The sequence below is a fragment of the Ctenopharyngodon idella genome, chromosome 20 (genome assembly GCF_019924925.1).
Source record: "Ctenopharyngodon idella isolate HZGC_01 chromosome 20, HZGC01, whole genome shotgun sequence".
In the NCBI taxonomy this organism is placed as follows: Eukaryota; Metazoa; Chordata; class Actinopteri; order Cypriniformes; family Xenocyprididae; genus Ctenopharyngodon; species Ctenopharyngodon idella.
In genome coordinates, this window is record NC_067239.1 from 32,052,626 (window position 1) to 32,075,308 (window position 22,683).

General features: G+C 33.5%; 1 long non-coding RNA gene across 1 annotated transcript in view; it reads right to left on the reverse strand.

Moving 5' to 3' along the window:
- Positions 1–7,313: 7,313 nt before the first annotated feature.
- Positions 7,314–22,683, reverse strand: part of LOC127501978 (uncharacterized) — a 38,578-nt gene continuing 23,208 nt past the window's right edge. Inside the window, exons 2-5 of the long non-coding RNA XR_007926744.1 lie at positions 18,890–18,952; positions 11,714–11,746; positions 11,452–11,598; positions 7,314–8,355 (exon numbers count right to left, since the gene is read on the reverse strand). This is a non-coding gene — a long non-coding RNA (uncharacterized LOC127501978). The remainder of the gene's footprint in view (positions 8,356–11,451; positions 11,599–11,713; positions 11,747–18,889; positions 18,953–22,683) is intronic.

The window sequence follows — 22,683 nt, forward strand, 5'->3', positions numbered from 1 at the left end:
CAATGGCTTCATAAATTAATTAAAAACATAAAAAAGCAACATACAACCAATGCACATTCTTTGCTCTACATTTTCTAGAAGTAGAAGTGTTTTTTGTATAATTAATTTAGAGAAGGCACACCACCATCTTACTCCGACGAAAGTGACTTGAACACACCTACCGTCGTAAACACGACTTCCCACCTCGTAAATACGAACTTCCCAGGAGGACTTGAACGCACCATGACATGTAGACAGCATGTTGTAGCACATTGCCGAAATGAATTAGCACGTTGCTAGCATGAATTAGCACGTTAACATGTTTTAACACATTGCTAACATGATTGAGCATGTTATCTCTGGACATGATTTAACATGTTGTTACCATTTTTAATGTTGCTAACATGAATTAACATGTTTGTAGCATTTTTTAACACATTGCTAGAAAAAAATAACATGCTGCTAACATGTTTTAACATGAATTACCATGTTAACATGTTTTTAGCATATTGCTAACATGATTGAGCATGTTTGCTAATGTGTTTTAATATTGCTAACATTAATTAACATGTTGCTAGCATGTTTTAGCACATTGTTAACATGAATTAGCATGTTGCTTGCATACTTTAAACATTTTGTTAACATGTTGTAACACTGCTAACATAAATTAGCATGTTGCTATCATTTTTTAACACATTGTTAACATGAATTAACATGTTAACAATGTGTTAAAACATGCTAGCAACATGCTAATTTATGTTATTTTATGCTAGCAGTGTTAAAACATGTTAACAAAATGTTCATTTATGCATGTTCATTTATCATTCTAACATGTTAATTAATGTTAGCATGTTTTAACACCTTGTTAACATGAATTAGCATGTTGCTTGCATACTTTAACACACTGCTAACATAAATGAACATTTTGTTAACATGTTTTAACACTGCCAGCATAAATTAGCATGTTGCTAGCATGTTTTAACACATTGTTAACATGAATTAACATGTTACTAACATGAATTAGCACACTGCTAACATGTTTTTAACATATTGCTAACATGATTGAGCATGTTTGCTAACGTGTTTTAACACATTGCTAACATTACTAGCATGTTGCTAGCATGTTTTAGCACATTGTTAACATAAATTAGCATGTTGCTTGCATAAATGAACATTTTGTTAACATGTTTTAACACTGCTAGCATAAATTATTTTGCTAGCATGTTTTAACACATTGTTAACATAAATTAACATGTTACTAACATGAATTAGCACATTGCTAACATGTTTTTAACATATTGCTAACATGATTGAGCATGTTAACATGTTTTTAACATACTGTTAACATGATTGAGCATGTTGCTAACAGATTTTAACACATTGCAAACATAAATTAACATTTCGCTAACATGTTTTTACACAATGCTAGCATAAATTAGTATGTTGCTAACATTTCCTAGCTATTTGCTAGTGATACATACTTGGTGGATGAAGCTTAAAGGGACAGTTCACCCCAAAATGGAAATTCTGTCATAATTTACTATTTTGAAGAATATGAGTATTCAAGCAGATGATGAGCCCCATTGACTTTCATAGTATTTTTTTCCCATGGAAGTCAATGGGGTCCATCAACTGTTTGGTTACAAACATTCTTCAAAATATATTTGTTTGTGTTCAGCAGAAGAAAGAAACTCATACAAGTTTAATTTTTGGGTGAACTATCCCTCTAAATACTCTTTAGTTAATGTATAAGTTTTGATCCCCTCTATGAAAGTCTGTAGGATTTTTCATAGTTTTGATCACCTGTTTTATGACAACTGTAAGTCTGATCAGTTAGAAAAGATACAGCAACCCGAGTCAGATCAGTCTGAAGGTCTGAGCAGAGTTTAGAAATTAAATATTGGCTTAGAAATCACTGTTTGTTATTAAAGGTTTCTCTATCTAGTAAACATGAACAACAGGACTAACAGACCTACTAATAAATAAAACAAATAATAAACAAACTCCACATTACAGCACACTACACTACATACTAATAATTTAGAAAAGACAAATGCTGTTCTTTCCATCTCATGTCACTATCCACATCTACTTACTTTTATTATCTATCATCTGCTGGTTAATGGCTCCATCTAGTGACAGCTGCAGGTAACACACCTGACTCTGTCTTGATAAGCTGTCACATGAAAAGTTTTGGTGAACTTTACTAGTGTTTGTGTCATAATGGGCATTATGTTTCCACTGGACTTACTTGTAAAGCAATAGCTGCTTGTGAAAGTAGCTTTTGTTGAATTGAGGGTGGGAAACCGACAGGCATAAAATCTAAATCTCTAGAGCTAAACCATTCAAAATTCCACCCAGTAAATCCCAAAGAAAAAAAAAAGAAGACAATTAGATCATTTTACATTCATTTTGAGAAATATTGCATGCATTTGTATTCATTGCAAAGCTGTTTGCTCTTTAATTACATTTATCTTTATTAGCAGTTTGCATTCAGCTAGAAGTGTAAATAGTAACTATGACAATGTTGGCTTTAAAAAGCCTGACCAGAAAGTTTGAAGAAGTTTTAAAAGCTTGAAGTTCGAAAGTTTTCAGTTTGAAGTAGTTTGAAGTTTAAAGCAATTTTAAAGCTTAAAGGTTTTGAAGGCAATACGGTCTATCAGAAAAACAGATAGATAAACATAGACAGAGATAGATACATAGATAGAACAATGACATCTGTTTTAACATGTTGCTATCATGTTTATGTTTATTATTATTTATTAGCACAATACTATAACATGTGAACATGTTGATAACATAACATTGTTAGCATTTTTCTAACATGAATTAACACATTGCTAACATGATTTAACAAGTAGTTTACATGTTTCTACCATGAATTAGCACATTGATAGCATGATTTTGTACATTGCTAGCCTGAATTAGCATGTTGATAGCATGAATGAACACATTGCTAGCATGTTTTAGTATGTTGCTAACCCAAATTAGCATGTTGCTAATATAACATAGCATGATATACCATTAATTAATATAATATAGCATGAATTAGCTTTTTTTTAACATTGTTAACATTAATTAGCATGTTTTAACACATTGTAACATGATTTAGCATGTTGATAACATGTTTTAACATGTTTTACTACATTGCTACCAAGAATTAACACATTGCTAGCATGATATAGCATGTTGATGCCATGTTCTAACACATTGTTAACATGTTTTAAAATGTCGATAGCATAAATTAGCAAGTTTTAAGACATTGCTAGCATTAAATAGCATGTTGTTAGCATGTTTTATCACGTTGTTGACATGAATTAGCTATTTTTTAACATTGCTAACATTAATTAGCATATTTGAACACATTGCAACATGATTTAACATGTTGCTTACATGTTTTAGCACATTTGCTAACATGTTTTACCACATTGCTAGCATGATATAGCATTTTGATTTCATGTTTTAACATTGCTAGCATGAAATAGCATGTTTTAGCAAATCGGTAGCATGAATTAGCCTGTTTTAACATATTGCTAGCATAAAATAGCATTTTCTTAGCATGTTTTAGCACATTGCTAACATGACATAGCATGTTGTTACCATGTTAGCATGTTTTAACACATTATTAGCATGTTTTAGCACATTGCTAGCATTTTGCAAGCTAACATAATTATATCATTTCAATAAAAATGATTGTAAAGTGCAACCAGAGCACATGTACTCGAGCAAGAAAAGTTATGATAAAAACTGCTACAAGTAAAATGTGCAAAAAATGTGACAACTTGAAACAGGATAAAGTCAAAGAAATCAATTTGGTTCACTGGTATGAATGTCTCATGCATTCAGAAGTGCTCAATCACGACCACATGCAAAAAGTGCCGCATCACCTTTGCTTTAGTCAGATCTGCTGCACAAACAGCTGTGAAACATTAAATGCATGTACATGTAGCTTTGCCCGGGATCTTGAAATGGAAGTTCTAGGAATTAGTAACTTGTTCTGAGTATCAACAATAACACCTCAATGTTTCCTTTGTTCTGTTTCTCTCATAATTAAACCCGGCGTGTCTTTCAGCCTCCCGCCTCCTTATGTAACAAAACAGTGTGCAATTATGCAAACATCTAAAGAACCTGGTCTGCAAACAAACAAGCCCAATTTACTCCTGAGTTATTCTCATGCATTCATTTTCGAATCCATAAAAATACCCTGTTGCAATGCTTTTGAGTGACTGCTCAGTGAAAAGCATTCTTCTGCAGTCTTACATTAAGACTAATAATAGTTTTAATAGGTCTGTAAATAAAGGCTGTTTAAGAGCGGATTAAAATGACTGCGAATGGTGTAATTAAAATTCAGTGGTGAGGTTTGAACTTGGCAGAACTTGACTGCACTTCACAACCTTCAGCACAAAGCACATTCACGTTTGCTTGGGCGAAGCTCGGGTTTATTAAGGATGTGATTTGAAACCACTCGACTCATTCAGCCTGGAGAATAATGTGAACTATAGACGAGAACATGATGCACAATTATTACACATTCATCTACATGTATTTACATATAAATTGTTATACAATTTTCAGCAGTTAATACAGGTCTAATCGCTTCACATGCTTTATTTTGTAGATAATATCAGACTTTTCTGGTTGTTTTGAATACTTTTTTTTTTTTATAAATTGATACTTATATTCATCAAGGATGCATTAAATTGATCAAAAGTTACAGTAAAGACATTTATAATGTTACAAAAGATTCTATTTCAAATAAATGCTGTTCTTTTGAACTTTCTATTCATCAAAGAATCCTGAAAAATAAAATAAGATAATACAATAAAATAAGTAACACAAAAACTACCCAAACGCTGGGTTGTTACGTCTGACCCAGGATCTGTGTAACACAAAAACTACCCAAACGCTGGGTTGTTACGTCTGACCCAGGATCTGTGTAACACAAAATCGACCCAAACGCTGGGTTGTTACGTCTGACCCAGGATCTGTGTAACACAAAAACTACCCAAACGCTGGGTTGTTACGTCCGACCCAGGATCTGTGTAACACAAAAACTACTCAAACGCCGGGTTGTTACGTCTGACCCAGGATCTGTGTAACACAAAAACTACCCAAACGCTGGGTTGTTACGTCTGACCCAGGATCTGGGTAACACAAAAACTACCCAAACGCTGGGTTGTTACGTCTGACCCAGGATCTGTGTAACACAAAAACTACTCAAACGCCGGGTTGTTACGTCCGACCCAGGATCTGTGTAACACAAAAACTACTCAAACGCCGGGTTGTTACGTCCGACCCAGGATCTGTGTAACACAAAAACTACCCAAACGCTGGGTTGTTACGTCCGACCCAGGATCTGTGTAACACAAAAACTACCCAAACGCTGGGTTGTTACGTCTGACCCAGGATCTGGGTAACACAAAAACTACTCAAACGCCGGGTTGTTACGTCCGACCCAGGATCTGGGTAACACAAAAACTACCCAAACGCCGGGTTGTTACGTCCGACCCAGGATCTGGGTAACACAAAAACTACCCAAACGCCGGGTTGTTACGTCCGACCCAGGATCTGAGTAACACAAAAACTACCCAAACGCTGGGTTGTTACGTCTGACCCAGGATCTGAGTAACACAAAAACTACCCAAACGCTGGGTTGTTACGTCTGACCCAGGATCTGTGTAACACAAAAACTACCCAAACGCTGGGTTGTTACGTCTGACCCAGGATCTGAGTAACACAAAAACTACCCAAACGCTGGGTTGTTACGTCTGACCCAGGATCTGTGTAACACAAAAACTACCCAAACGCTGGGTTGTTACATCTGACCCAGGATCTGAGTAACACAAAAACTACTCAAACGCTGGGTTGTTACGTCCGACCCAGGATCTGTGTAACACAAAAACTACCCAAACGCTGGGTTGTTACATCTGACCCAGGATCTGTGTAACACAAAAACTACCCAAACGCTGGGTTGTTACGTCTGACCCAGGATCTGTGTAACACAAAAACTACCCAAACGCTGGGTTGTTACGTCTGACCCAGGATCTGTGTAACACAAAAACTACCCAAACGCTGGGTTGTTACATCTGACCCAGGATCTGTGTAACACAAAAACTACTCAAACGCCGGGTTGTTACGTCCGACCCAGGATCTGTGTAACACAAAAACTACCCAAACGCCGGGTTGTTACGTCCGACCCAGGATCTGTGTAACACAAAAACTACCCAAACGCTGGGTTGTTACGTCTGACCCAGGATCTGAGTAACACAAAAACTACCCAAACGCTGGGTTGTTACGTCTGACCCAGGATCTGAGTAACACAAAAACTACCCAAACGCTGGGTTGTTACGTCTGACCCAGGATCTGAGTAACACAAAAACTACCCAAACGCTGGGTTGTTACGTCTGACCCAGGATCTGTGTAACACAAAAACTACCCAAACGCTGGGTTGTTACGTCTGACCCAGGATCTGAGTAACACAAACACTGGAAAAATAACCCAAAAAAGATAACCCAAAAGGCTCAACCCAAGACTTGGGTAGAAAAAATAACCCAAGATTTTTTATAGTGTATAAAAAAGGTAGATTAATGCAAAAGAATGGAAGTGTTCAACACCACACTCATGATACTTAAAATCTTGAGCATGTTAATAAAAACAGCGCTAATTGAACACTGCTTTAATTTATATCATTTTGAAATATTCTCACATGCATTCCACTGTTTGCTGAATTAATTCCATTCTTTGCTAAGAGATGAAAATCAGAGAACTGTAAGTTAAAGTAAGGTGAAACTCATCAGAACACAAACTAGTGCTTGTGTTTGTTTTAGCAGTGCTGCTGACGAGGGTAATTCGGAGGAGACTCTCGACTGTCGGTCACATCTGAGTCTCAAGAGAAGTATTTTAGTATTTAATATGTGATCCAGTGAATCTATGGGACATGGGCAGTAACACAAAACAGATGGGAAATATTTTCAACGTCAGGTACGAGGGGCCATCGGTATAGAGTCTGAGGTTACACTCTCTGTAGACAGAAACGGAGGGAGAGAGGAGGAAATGACAGATTACATTTTCAGATTACTCTGAAAACGAGGTGTAACAATCATCAGCGCAAACTGAAGGGGAAAATTACAATACTGTCCTCGTTTCATTCCATACCTGTATGATTGATTTCCTCGGACGTCCAGGCAGCTCGGAACAGTGTGAACATTCTGCTAAACGTCTCAATGAAAGTTTAAACATATATCAGTGTTATTTTAGTATACTAATATAGTTTTTGTTCATATTTTGTATTAGATTTTATTTTATTTTTTCAGTTTTTCAGTTTTTCACACACACATATATATATATATATATATTATTATATTATATTCAATGATAATAATCCTCATTTGGGGTTGGTCAGATTTTGTAATGTTTTTGAATAAAGTCTCTTCTGCTCAGCATTTATTTGATCAAAAATACAGTAAAAATTGTGAAATATTATTCCAATGTAAAACAGCTGTTTTCTATGTGAATATATAGTAAAGTGTAATTTATTCCTGTGATCAAAGCTGAATTTTCAGCATCATTACTCCAGTCTTCAGTGTCACATGATCCTTCAGAAATCGTTCTGATAGGATGATTTGATGCTCAAGAAACATTTATGATTATTATCAATGTTGAAAACTGTCATACATTTTATTTTTCAGGATTCTTTGATGAATCAAAAAGTTCAAAAGAACAGCATTGATTTGAAATAGAATCATTTGTAACATTATAAATGTCTTTGCTGATCAATTTAATGTGTCCTTACTGAATATTTATACACACACATTCTGTTGTTTACCTGATTGATTTCCTCTGTATCAGTTCAGACACAGAAAGGCCTCTGTCTCCAGGGTTTCTCAGCAGGGAGGCGCTGGCGCTCAGTCGGCCACAGATAAGCAACCCCACGCTGGGTGAAGCGTAGTGCCTCCCTCCATCCTTCCGTGCCGCGCGGTTTCCTGCTCCTCCTGAAACCCCCTCCTCCGTCTGACAGGCTGCCCGAGTTCAGCTGAGGACAACGCTGAGGAGAACAAACCTGGATCAGACCAGATCTGGATGCGTCCTGCACACAAGCGCCCGGGGAAAACAAGACTAACATATATCATCTATATTTCGGCTCGGGTGAAACGTTCGTTTCCAAACGCACAAGCGCAGCCGAGACTGTATTCCCAGAGCTGCCTCCTTTTCCATGTTCTCTCCTTTCCATACATTAATATTGATGTTTGAACAAGCGTGGGTTTGCTCTTCACACACACAGGTTTTGGCTGTTCCCCTACATGTGGCGCAATATTCACTTTCCCTTCATCTGATCGCCCGCCGGCTCTCGCTTCATTTGAGGTGAATCAACGTGTGCTGAAAAGAGAAAGAAAGCATTAGAAAACGACAACATCGCTCTCATCCTCATCAGTCAGCATGAAATTAAAATAGATCCTATTTACTTTCTTAAACTCCAAAAAGGGCAAAAATTATCAGTATTTTTAATTTAATTAATTTCATTGCATTTTTATTTATTTTATTTTTTGATTTTATTACATTTTTATCATGCAGTGTGTGGTTATTTTGTTCTTTAATGCTGTTTCACGTTAATGTACTAAATGTTAGAGTAATAAATAAATGATATTTTCTTCTTATATAAACTAGTAGCCTAGTCCTGTCGTTGTTGTGTAATCCCTTGTGGATGTCTCGCATCTCTATAATAAAATAGAATATTCAGCTGCCGCAGTGAGCTTTCACTGAAATTCTGCATTTGAAGCTCAGCAACAGCCAAACCGGCTCTTGTGGATAATCATTTTAGCCGTTCCCATGGTGACGAAACAACCGAGGGTTGTCTTACGATCGCTTTTCTCAGATTATACATTTTCAAGCATTTTCAAACCTGCAAAAACATCAGAATGTGTGGCACCTATTAGGATTATGTGAAAACACATTTAGACAGATTACACTGATCTTATGCTTCAGAGATAAAATGTGCTGAATTCAAATGTGACAATTAAAACAACTGATTGGCTGCTGTTTCCAGGATATTTAAGTTTTTACATTTTAAGTCTATGTATATTGTGTGTATATAGTACCTGTTTATGTAACACGCAGCAAAAGGGTTATATAAATCTAATTTATTAGGCCAAAAAAATTGTGTACATAGTTTAGTGTCTTTAAAGCTTAGAAGTTTAGAATTTAGGGAATATGACCATCACTTAACAAGTGCTTTAACATTTGCTGACATATTAGAAGTGCTCTATTTTTATAGCATGAAAAAACTGCTTTACATGAAAATCATCGTACATAACAGACTTGTGTCATATATATAGTAGAGCTGCACGATTCTGAACAACTAAACGTGAAATTTACAAGAGGTTCTGACAAAATGTTAATTGCTATAGTCTATTTAAAATGTTTAATTAGAATTAATTATTAAAAAAACTGTTTGAGTGAATGATTCAATGACTCACTCATAAAGACTGCACTTGTTTCATTACTGGATTAATCAGTGTTTTTGAACGAATCTCTTGAATGAATGATTCAATGACTCACTCATAAAGACTTCACTTGTTTCATTACTGGATGAATTTGTGTTTTTGAACAAATCTTTTGAATGAATGATTCAATGACTCACTCATAAAGACTGCACTTGTTTTGTTGCTGGATGAATCAGCATTTTGAACGAATCTCTTGAGTGAATGATTCAATGACTCACTCATAAAGACTTCACTTGTTTCATTACTGGATGAATCAGCATTTTGAACGAATCTCTTGAGTGAATGATTCAATGACTCACTCATAAAGACTTCACTTGTTTCATTACTGGATGAATCAGCATTTTGAACAAATCTTTTGAATGAATGATTCAATGACTCACTCATAAAGACTTCACTTGTTTTATTACTGGATGAATCAGCATTTTTAAATGAATCTCTTGAGTGAATGATTCAATGACACATTTTTAAGTGACTTGTCATAAAAATGTAATTGATACAATCTTTATTTGAAGTGTCAAGTTACTTTCAGAAGGTGATTTACTCTATTTTGATCTCTACTGTAGACATCAGTGTTTATATCTGAACTATAAACTTTTATCTCAGTACTTCTGTGATCATCTGAATGATTGTAAGACAGAAATAATGATACTGTGTGGTTGAAAAGACTTTGTGAATCTGTTTCATATCTATTCATGACAGCGGCTCTCTTTGGATCAGCACCAACTTTTTTTGTTAGAAGCGATTAATCGATTTGACAGCACTAAATGATATGCGAGTGGCAAGGTTATTTCTAACTAAAACTATTAAAATATTAAAAACATCTTTTGTTAATCAAAATAAAGCTGAAATAAAAATAAAATATAAAAATTAATGAAATAGTGAAAATTTGAAATAAGTTTTGTTTATGCACTAAAATTACTAAGTGAAAAAAAAAAAAATGTAACAAACTAAAACGGAAATAAAAATAGTAATAAAAAACTAATTTTAGAAATGTTGCTTTAGCAACTAATAAAATATTTAAGCACTAAAATTGCAAATAACTGCAAATAAATAAAAACTATATCTGAACCAAACTAAACTTAATAAAATAAATTAAACCTAAAAAGTAATATAAAAAAATTTAAAACAAAATTGTATAAAAACAAAACCTAATTCAAAATATTTATAAATATTTATTATCTGCTATGGTTGTAGTGCATTACTATACGGATGCTAGGTGCAAGCTTCTCATATGAACTTTATGTGTGATTTTCATTTTGCATTCTCCATCTTCCTCCATCCGAAATCATTCCTGATTCTCATTAGCAGCACAATTTCCATCAAATCTCCCCGACCGCTCCTGTCATCTCTGTTTTAACAACCTGCGTTTATCCCTTCAGCATCACGAGTGAAATCAAAGTCATTTTAAACTTGTGCTCTGTTAGTTTTCAGGCTGTTATTCGCAGTGCCCTACATATGCAAAGCTGGGATTATAAATATCAGGGCAGGAGAGAACGGGTTTCCCACTGGATCAATGGAAAAGTTTCTACTTATTGTTCGGCGCTTATGTTCCTTTATATTTTCAACACTGATAATAATCATAAATGTTTCTTGAGCAGCAAATCATCATATTAGAATGATTTCTGAAGGATCATGTGACACTGAAGACTGGAGTAATGATGCTGAAAATCACAGGAATAAATTACACTTTACTATATATTCACATAGAAAACAGCTGATTTACATTGGAATAATATTTCACAATTTTTACTGTATTTTTGATCAAATAAATGCAGCCTTGGAGAGCAGAAGAATTTTCTTTTTCAAAAACATTAAATTTTTTTTTTAATTATTGCAAACTTTTGACTGGTATTGTAAATCTAGTTTTTGTTGAACTACAAATATAATGTATGGAAAACATAATGTTTAGTAGTAACTGATACATATATTGCTATGTCATAAATCTTTAACATCATATTATAAATAACTGTACCTTTTGTACTGTAGTCAATAATGCAGGGTCGTTCACCCAGAATGCCTGCGCAAAGAGAGGGAACAAACCCTGACCGGCCCTCTTCACTGGGGTTAAGGTTAGGTTTGCATTATCACTTGAATGTTTGAGTGTTGTTAACTTCTCCTCCTAGAAGGACGAGGACAAATAAGGACAGGAATCATGTCGACATACGTGACTGAGGTCATGAACATATGGAGAACTCCATTTAGTTATTCTTTAACGGCCAAAGGAAAAAAAATACCTTTAAGTTCACTTATGCTGTCATACAGTCTTTCTGTAAAACGAAGAAAAAGCGTTTCACAAACATTGAAATATTAAAATTACAATACTTCTGAAACATGGCATAGAACAATATTAAGGCTGATATTATCTACCGATACGGACCAATTCAGAAAATATGCAAACACACACACACGCACATATACACAAATAAGGACAGAAATGGATCAATTTAACCCATCTGTAGGTTTAACCCATGTTCCTGCAATGTGAACCAACAGCAAATATGCTTAGTTTAGTTTATGACCCGCTTTGACCCAGAGAGAAAACAGGTCCCATGTCCCGGGTCAAGGTAATATTTGGAAAAATGTGCCCCATCAGCACAAGGAAGCATCTTCAAACACAGCTTGACCTCTTGGTAAAGGTTAAACGGTTGCATGAAGCGCATGACATGATAATCTATGGAACTGTGTGTTCTTTACATGCGCACAAACATGAGCTGGTTAATGTATATGATTTAACCCTTCGAGTCTGTACAGAAGAACAGAGAGTTGCTTCTGCTAAGAAGTCAGATGATCTGAGAGGCTTTTTGAACTAGTTGTTCTGGTGCTGAAAATATGTTCTCATGACTTTATCTGCTAACAGAGGCTCAAACTGTTTCGATTCATGTCCTGCAGGACGGATCAGTAATTGCTACACACCAGTAACCAAAATCAATTTTTCAACAAAATAACTGATATGTGTGTCCAAAAGGGTTGTTATAGAACTAACATTTCTCACTTTCATTTAGTTTAACTTGATGTACGGAAATAACTAAAACAAAAGAAAAAAATGAATAAAAACCAGACAAAGACTAATAAAAATGACAAACACACACAACAAAATGGCTAAAACTTTAACTGAAGTTAATATAAAACCAAAAATACAAATAATAATATTATTAATAAAAGGTATCTCAAAGATACTAAAATAACACTGGTGTCCAATTTATGTTTCACAAACAGGTTAAAATGATCAATTCTGTTATAAGAAATTAACTGAATTCAGAAATGAATAATTAAATTAGTTGAATGAACTATTAAAATTAAAAGACTTTAAAAGATAATCAAATTATTTAAGGGTGAATCTCACAAAATCAGACAAGAACATGTCCATAACACACTTCAACACACACACACACACATATATATATATATATAATAAAGAAAATTAATTTATGTTTTTGTATTGGAGCATTTTTTTTCATGACATTCAATCAACACTACACTGAAAAAAATTGGTGTAGAATTTATTTTGAAACAATTTTCACTGAGAAATTATTAGTACATTTCACAAATAATTATAAAAAATGAAGGTAACAAATTGAATTAAACGTGCAATTTTGAAGCATAAAAAATATAGAGATAAATAGTATTTAAAATAGTATAAAAAAATAGTATTTTCTTGTCAAACGTGCTCCAATAATCTTCGAAAAATCATTTTTACAGTGTATAGTGTGGGAAAATCTAATTATCGTAGATATATTGTATGTACACTGTAATAAATTTCATGTGTTATATCATGATAAATTATTTAAACTTTCAAGTATACAGTATTTGTAAATGTACATCATGGCATTCTAGTATACTACATATATGCGTGTATATACGCTTCATTTACTGACTCTAGTGGTTTGTAAAGGCGAAGGCTATCCGAGGCCGCGGTTGCTCAATGTTTTGACATGTATTATAGGAATACGGATGGCCTCCGCCGTGCCCTGAGGGTCTCTGGGTGGGTTTGTGTGAGGTTGTTTGCTTCTCTAACATGATTCTCTCGGCTCTCAGATAAGACTCAGAGGGGCCTCTCTTCTTGTTGACAAAGAACCATTTGTGTCCTGTTGGAACACCCGATCAAAGCACGATCCCCGGGATGAAGCACACACACAGGGAATGCCAGTAAACACGTTTTCCTGATTGGGAAAGCAACTTTATAATGAGTGATATGGTTAAAAATTACAGCCCAATGTTTTGATCTTCAATCAAATGAACCATCATTTAAACCAAATTGCCATTGCAATCAAAATATATTAGTAGCAATGCTAAAAAACAAAATGTATATCATAATTAATATTAAGACTTACAGGTTTTGACACATCGTGTCACAGCCATTGCTGTAGTCTTTACAGAAGAAAAAAGAGCATTAACATCACTATGATGTTGGTTAAATTGGTATATATTAGAAAATAATAATAATAATACTAAATATATCCTAAATATTCAATATATCACCCAGTCCTAATGAGCAATATTGTGCTTCACGTAAGAAGAGAAGCTAAAAACAGAAGCGTTTCACTAAACACAGATTCTTCACACAGTATGTGTTTTTGCCTTCGAGGTTAATCCTTATTAAAGACCGTCAGAACGCCACAGATCTGTTATTTACCTCTCTAAAGCCTTCAGGTCTAAAGATCAGATGTCAAACTGAAAGCCAAGGGTTTCACAGCAAACAATAACATCGTTCTAAACGCACACTGCAATTCACTCGGACGGATATTAAGTTGGAAACTGATAGGTATAAATCAAACATTTTCAAATTGTTCTGCATTTTTCTAAGGTTATTAATAAACTACTTGGGATTCTGTTAATTATGGCATTGTATTTTACCCCTACAATTCATAGATGAGTATAATTGCTACTGCCTGAAACATTGTTTTATAGAGTATGTCATGAAACAGTACCAGAAGTTAAAAAAAGAAGAAAAAGAAATATTTAGACTCAATATGGACTGATATTTTGTATATTTTTTTCAATAAAAACAAACTAAATTAGTTTACAATAATGACACTATTGTCTTCTGTAGAGCTGCTTTAGAGCTGAAATTGAATTTGTTTAAAAAATGATGAATTCTGCAACATTGACACTGTTATTGAACTGAACTGAATCACAGTGAACTGAAATGAATCTGTTTAATAATTGATGAATTTTGCAACTTACACTGATATTTAACTGAGCTGAATCAACATTTAAATGAATTGAATTAGTTTAATAATTTATTAATTTTGCAACTGACACTGTTATTGAACTGAACTGAATCAACATTGAATTGAATTAAATCTCTTTAATAATTGATCAATTTTGCAAAAGACAGTTATTGAACTGAATTGAATCAACATTGAACTGAATTGAATCTGTTTAATAATTGATGCACTGCAACATTGACACTGTTATTGAACTGAATTGAATCACATTGAACTGAATTGAATCTGTTTAATAATTGATCAATTTTGCAACATTGCCTGTTATTGAACTGAACTGAATCAACATTGAATTGAATTAAATCTGTTTAATAATTGATCAATTTTGCAACATTGCCTGTTATTGAACTGAAATCAACATTTAAATGAATTTAATTATTTTCTTAATCAATGAATTTTGCAACTGATACTGTTATTAAACTGAATGAAATCACAATGAACTGAATTGAATCTGTTTAATAATTGATGAACTGCAACATTGACACTTATTGAACTGAATTGAAACAACATTGAACTGGATTGAATCTGTTTAATTATTGATTAAATTTTCTACATTAACATTTATTGAACTGAATTGAATGTTTAATAATTGATGAACTTTGCAACACTGGCACTATTATTGAACTGAATTGAATCTGTTTAATAATTGATTAAATATGCTATATTGACACTATTATTGAACTGAATTGAATCAACATTTAAATGAATTGAATCTGTTTAATAATTGATGAACTGCAACATTGACACTGTTATTGAACTGAACTGAATCAACATTGAACTGAATTTAATCTGTTTAATTGATTAAATTTGCTACATTGACACTATTATTGAACAGAATTGAATTTGTTTAATAATTGATGAACTTTGCAACATTGGTACTGTTATTGAACTGAATTTAATCTGTTTAATAATTGATTAAATTTGCTATATTGACACTATTATTGAACTGAATTGAATTAACATTGAACTGAATTGAATGTTTAATACTTGATGAACTTTGCAACATGGACACTGTTATTGAACTGAACTGAATAAACAATGAACTGAATTTAATTAGTTTCATAATTGATGAATTTTGCAACTTGCACTGTTATTGAACTGAACTGAATCAACATTGAACTGAATTGAATCTGTTTAATAACTGATGAACTGCAACATTGACACTGTTATTGAACTGAATCAACATTGAACTGAATTGAATCTGTTTAATTGATGAACTTTGCAACATTGACACTGTTATTGAACTGAATTGAATCAACATTGAACTGAATTGAATGTTTAATTATTGATTAACTTTTTGCAACATGGACACTGTTATTGAACTGAATTGAATCAACATCAAACTGAATTGAATCTGTTTAATAATTGATGAACTTTGCAAGATTGCCTGTTATTGAACTGAATAGAATCAACATTGAGCTGATCTGAACAATGACACTGTCTTCAGTAGAGCTGCTTTAATCAAACTCGTCTCATATTTGATGAAGTTTGCATTATTGATTCTGTTATTTTCCTGTTTATTACCGTGAAGCTGTATCGTATAAAGCGCTATAGAAAGAAATGTGATTTTCAATGAACCTGAAACAAACTTGCAACCACATATCTAAGAAAAAAAAGTGCAAGTTCAAGAATCAATAATTGAAAAACACATATATGGACAGACTTTTATACTAAACATTGGGACAAACACAATGTCCATGATGGTTATGATCCTGAATCGAACTGTTGTTTGTATAAAAACCCTCAAAAACATCATGTAACGCTGGGATTCCTGAGGTTAAAATCACGCTTCATGACAAACAAACAAACACGGCCCTCTCACAAAAGCACTTCTGTTCTGCTCGTCCGGTAAATACGTTATCTGCAGCCTTTGTAACGAAGTAATGTGGACCGACGATAAATTAAAATCACTAGTTTGGTAGAAATGCGCTGTGAGTGAGCCTGACCTCCTTACAAACGCACGAGTCGTGACTCAAATCATTAGTCTGAGGAGAGACTCTCCTTTCATCATGTGAACAGAAACATGGACGCGCTGACTGTCCTCATTTGCCTTCCATGCTAATAATAGCGCCGCTCTTCAAAGTTAGCAGAGGACTCGCATTTACATTCGTTTCAGGAGAAACTCACAGAAGCTCTCTTTGGCCGAGGATGAATTCGAGCAGATCGAGCAGACGTTTGCCGAGCGTCAGGAGACAAAATACAAACAGGGTCATTCCTGATTAAACCTGGTGACCTTTGAAAAATGCACATGCTTTTCTTCGTACAGTCAGTTTTCTGTCGTTCGCCTGCTAGATGCTAAACTGATCTGTGTATAGAGTACTTTTCAAAACCTTGGGGTCAGTAAGAAAGAAATGAATACTTTTATTCATCAAGGATGCATTAAATTCATCAAAAGTGACAGTAAAGACGTGTTACTCTCAAATAATAATCTTTCTGTTCTTCAAAGAATCCTGAGAAATAAAATGTATCACAGTTTCCATAAAAATATGACTGTTTTCAACATTGATAATAATCATAAATGTTTCTTGAGCAGCAAATCATTATATCAGAATGATTTCTGAAGGATCATGTGACACTGAAGACTGGAGTAATGATGCTGAAAATTCAGCTTTGATCACAGGAATAAATTACACTTTACTATATATTCACATAGAAAACAGTCATTTTAAACTGTAAAAATATTTCACAATTTTTACTGTATTTTGATTAAATAAGTGCAGCTTTGGTGAGCAGAAGAGACTCTTTTAATAAATCTTACCGACTTCAAACTTCTGAACAGTACAACATACATTTTTCCTATAATAAGTATATTAATTTGCACTTATTTTATTTGCATTATTTTATAGTGTATTATTATTATTTTTTATCCTCCACAAGTCTCATAGTGGGTTTAAATATCATACAGTAAATACAGTTAAGTGCAACATGTGCAAATCTGTCATATAGGCTACATAAAATTATAAGATATAAAATAAAAGCGTGTAATTGTGTGTTTGGGACATGGCTTTTAATAGTGAGACTTTTGTTTTTGTAATCAGGCTGTCAAAAATAATATAAAAATTTGTATTTAGATTTATCGGCCAATATATCGGTTATCGGCTTTCAAATATAAAGAATTATCGGTTATCGGTATATATATATATTAAAACTACAGAGCTTTGATCATAAAACTAAGCATTTAAATATATCTTACAAAGACTTATTATTGGCAGATATTGATATTTATACACATTTTATGTTCTTTACTGTTACATTACAAGCATCAGAATTTCATTTTTGGTCCATATAAATATCAGCACCTGCACCAAATTGCATATTTTTGCTCACTTTGGGCCTCTGAATAAAACTGAACTGTTTTTTTTCCTCCATTTTCTCACTATATCAGACTATGTAAGACTGATGTATCAAATATAAGACTCAACAATAAGCAATATTTTGTCAATAAACTGCTCCATGATGTCATATGTCAGGCTTTACAGGGTTAATATTTGATCTAATAAATCAAAACATACATGAACATAATGAAGGTAAACAGATCTACGTCAAACAAAGTGAGCGATAAACAGACATAAAGGTTGTACGATTAACACGCTGCTCTCAAACGTTCATTTAAAACGGCATTTATAACCTGCAGGCTAGTTCGTTAGCGTGATTAGTGAACGGTCTCACGCTGTAAGCAAAGACAAGCGTTCACAGATGCGCGTTATACTAACGCTAACATGGAAATCCCTTCGGAGACACTGATATAATCCATATTTCATGACCATCTGGACATGCTTGCTTTAAATGTCAGATATTACTCAAATTACCATTAGGGGAACTTTTTGTGCGCACAAACTTTAAAACATTTCTGTGCAAGTGACGAAAATCAAGGCCAGTCGGATGTGCTGCGCTTCCCAGATAAATAAATAAACCGCCATCTGACGTCTGTCTAATAATTCCAAACCCCATTTTTACTCTGTTAAGCGTAAATATGACACACTGGAGTCTGAAAAGCCAAACGAGGACAACTTTGAAGTTTTGGAAGTTAAATTTGGTGTCCCAAATGAGTCTTGTCATTAAGCATTGCTAATTACACTGATGCGCTGCATGGATCACATGGTCCACTCTCGATGGACGTCAGATCCAGCAGTGATGCAGATGTAGTGAGTGTACACAGGTGTGCACTAATGAGATTAACGATACCTGAAAGCAGCTATTCGTTAGCATTCATCCTGAAACTTGCATTCTGCCATCTTTACTCCGGAGCTGAAAACAGACAGAGACATATTAATCAGTAAAAGCCTTTAAAATAAGTATTATGATTCATATAATATAATGAAACATACTTCTGATTTGCAAGGGAAAAAGTCAGAATTGTGAGATATAAAGTCTTTTTTTATTTTTCTATTCCGAAACAAGCTTTCACAGAAACATTTGCTGCTTACATAAATGATTTTGTCAGAATACATTTTCCCCCTTCATGTTGTAGTTACAACATCTACCAGCAGGAGCTAACCGGACCATAACCAGCCTGGCTAATTGTTGTGTCAAAATAATGGGTTTAAACTCACTATTATTTGCTCACAGATCATATGAAGCACTTTTGAATTTAATTTAGTGGGCTGTACAATTTTAATAGTGATTTTTCTGATAAAAAAAATGTGATTGCAGTTTATAATGTGATTAAAAAATCCAAGTTTGCTGTGCTTGTTTGTAGGGCTACACAATTTGGCCACAATATTGTGATTATATATCAATATGGCTATGAAATAATAATATTTTTTTTTATATAAATATTTTTATTACTAATAATACTGTTAAATAAAAAATAAAAGTGACTAAATAAGAACAAAAATGTGATTAAAAAATCCAAGTTTGCTGTGCTTGTTTGTAGGGCTGCAGAATTTGGCCACAATTTTGTGATTATATATCAATATGGTTATAGAATAATAACAATGATAATAATAATAATTATTATTATTACTACTAAATAAAAAATAAAAATGACTAAATAAGAAAAAAATGTGATAATAATCATATTCATAATAATAATAATAATAATTATTATTATTATTACGGAGGTGCCTGAAGTTGAATACTATGTTTGGAAAGAAAATGACACATTCTACGGGATGTGGTGATGGAGGGAAAAAAAAAAGAGATGTAAAAAGAAAAAATATTTCAATGCTTTTGTGTTCACTAACAAATATATAGTTATTGTACTCATAAATATTATAATTATAGGTAATTATATTGTATATATGAATTATTACTACTACTAAGTAAAAAATTAAAATGACTAAATAAAAACAAAATAAGAAATAATACTATTTCTAATATTTCACTGTAAAAATATATATGTATTATTACTACTACTACTAAATAAAAAATAAAAATGACTAAATAAGAATTGATTTAAAAAATCCAAGTTTGGTTTGCTTGTTTGTAGGGCTGCATAATTTGGCCAATATTTCGTGATTATATCAAAAATATGGCTATAAAATAATAATAAATTTTATTATCAATACATATATAAAAAATCATAAATGATAACAAAATTACTAGGGATGCACTGAAATGGAAATTCTAAGCGGAAGCTGAAACTGAAAATTCTGGATGCACCGAAAACCGAAACCAAAAATGCTTTTTAGAAATTATTTATTTGTTATTTTAAATTAGCTTTTTTTGTATAATTGTATTAATATTAGATTTTTTTTAAAGAAATTTAATCATTTTATTGATACTGAATTTAAAAAAAAGATACAAGCAAATAAAATAAAAAAGTAACACCAAAATTGGACAGAAAATATATTAATATTAAATATCAATATTTTATTCTTTATTCAGTTCTATGCAACAGAATCAGATTTAATAGATTTTTTTTTTTTTTTTTTACCAATTATCCAAATAATGTATATTATGTTTGGCCATTTTCTCTTTCAGCCATAAACTGAAAATGCCATTTTGGATATTAATTTTCTATTTTCTATAATTTTCTAAATATTACTATTGTAATATTTCACTGTAAAAAAAAAAAAAAAAATAATAATAATTGTATTTTACATTACAACTGTAAAATTGGAATGCTAATATTCATGGCTGTCTTTAATTTCTTCATTTTCAAATGTTAAACCTTTTTATCAAAAAACTTTTATCTTGTTTTATTGATAAGTGCTTCTCAATACATGTATGTGAAGACAGTCGTTTCCAAACTGCATCTTGATAAATGCACCAATCCATATCGCGAAGTACAGTTCAAACACAGCAAGTATTTTCAGAAAATAACACGAACCTTCCCTTCTGTACTGAATACGATCACATTAGAGACATGTGTTCGCGACAGCATGGAAGCACTTTTATAGTTTGTGAAGTTATGACTCAAGACAATGAGAAAAGAGCGCAACTGAACCTGTGAAAACAAGCGAAACCAATCGCAAGTATGAAAACAGCTCAAGTACATTTCTGCATGATGAAAACCACTTGAGCTCTGACCAAAAACCAGGTCAAAAGAGGTAAACACAAAGCAAATCTGTGCGCTCTTTGTTTCATTGACCTCCTGGAATGTTCTGCTCTTTTAGCTGGTTAAAAACGTCATCGCTGTGCTCCAGTTTTACGTTTCGAGAGCTTTAGATGCTCAGAGCCTGTCTGATCTTCTTTCTTCTTCTATTGAGAACGCGCTCGACATGATCAAACGCTGAATTAGGATTCGGTTTGATCTAAGCGTCTCTGGGTGAGCGTGTGGAAGGCGGTCTCCCCTCTAACGTCAACACTGATTGACCGAATGTTTGTACAGTACAGTTTTCAGGGTGAACGTGGCCAATGGACGAGCGAGCCTGACCTGAACAGACCCCGTTTCCACCTCTATCCACATGGTGTGCTTTGTTTTGTCAACAGACCGTTTTGCCAGTGATTAAACGCTGGTGTTTTAGTAGAGAGAGCAGCTCACACAAATGTTCTAAGTTTTCTCTGAATGTTTAAAACGTCCAGCTTCTTTTTTTAAAATGTCTTAAAAACGTTTTGCAAACGTAAAGCGAAAGTCCCATTTGTATCATTCTTCAAACATCATGGAAATGTTACTTTTGAATGTTCTCTGAACATTCCGAAACATTTAAAAACGTTCAACTGAAACATTCTATTAATGTTACTGAAAGAACTTTGAGAGAACCTTACCAGAACGTTCTCTGTATTTCAGCACAACACGACCACTGAATGAAACAATAACGCACGTTTTCCAGTTCCTCGAATGCCTCCCTGTTGTTTAACACGGTGGCAGTAAATAACAGGCTGCATGGGAGATATTACTGTAAAAATACTTCTACCGAGGCAGATTGAGAATCTTGCTGCCAAGGTCTGACTGTCGTACAGTTTGTCTTACATTATGTTGCTTGTTCAGTGAAATAACTCCATCATTTAGAGTAACAGCAGGCAATTCTTTTCTTTTTTTCCCCTCACAACTATTAACTTTTATTGCAGTCAGGTTTTCACTGAAGATTCATGATGCATCACGAAATGAAAAAGAAAACGCAGAGTGACAGAATATCTTTCTTTTGCACATATTGTGTATTCATTGATTATTAAGGATGGTTTTAAGGGCTTTTGTTGTTGTTGTAAAGCTGAATATGTATTGTAAAAAGCGCTATACAAAAAACTTGAATTGAATTATGGTAGGTTAATTATTGGTTCGAGTTCTGTGGGATTTTTTTCACCTTTTTTATATAAAAAATGGTGCATCTAATCATTTTTTTTCCCCATTTATTGCCATGGTCAATCAATACATTTTCAGATTCAATCCCGCATTTAATTATGGCTGTCAGAAACTCTGCAGCTATAGCAGCATGAGAAATGAGTTATAAAACATAACAGCGAACGAAGAGCACTTCCTTTATAATAATGACTGAAGCTGTCAGTCACAACGAGCGAAAGCACTTGTTATAATCTACTATAATTAGGGCTACCCCCTAATAGTCGACGGGAAGAGGCTTAGTCGACCAAAATTT